At 45.6% G+C, this 331-nt stretch overlaps 1 protein-coding gene across 1 annotated transcript in view; it reads left to right on the plus strand.

The window, feature by feature from the left end:
* The window catches only part of XDH (xanthine dehydrogenase), a 51,161-nt gene that overhangs the window by 49,559 nt on the left and 1,271 nt on the right, over positions 1–331 (plus strand). The gene's annotated exons all lie outside the window — the stretch shown is intronic.

Genomic DNA, 331 nt, shown 5'->3' on the forward strand with positions numbered 1-331 from the left:
TGCTTTCTGCCCAGACAACTCACCACTGCCTTATCTGAATTCCCTTTGCTGCAATTTTAGCACCATCCAAAAGGTTGTGGGAATGGGTTAGTCCCATTTTCCTCCATAACAGCCTTGCTGTATCAGGAAGCTTGTGTTTTCCTACTGTCTCTTCTTTAAATGATCTGGGGGTTGGTTTAGCTCAGTCTTTCCTCAGTGATTATACCTGGCAGACTGAGGTTCACATCTGGAATGCAAGGGGCTGTTTTGGCTTGGCCTTTCCTTCCTGATTGCATCTGGGAGACTGAGAAGTTACAAAGAAGGAATGAGGAATGCGAACAATTCCTGACTG

The sequence above is a fragment of the Egretta garzetta genome, unplaced genomic scaffold (assembly GCF_000687185.1).
Source record: "Egretta garzetta isolate BGI_Z169 unplaced genomic scaffold, ASM68718v1 scaffold11, whole genome shotgun sequence".
NCBI classification, from domain to species: Eukaryota; Metazoa; Chordata; class Aves; order Pelecaniformes; family Ardeidae; genus Egretta; species Egretta garzetta.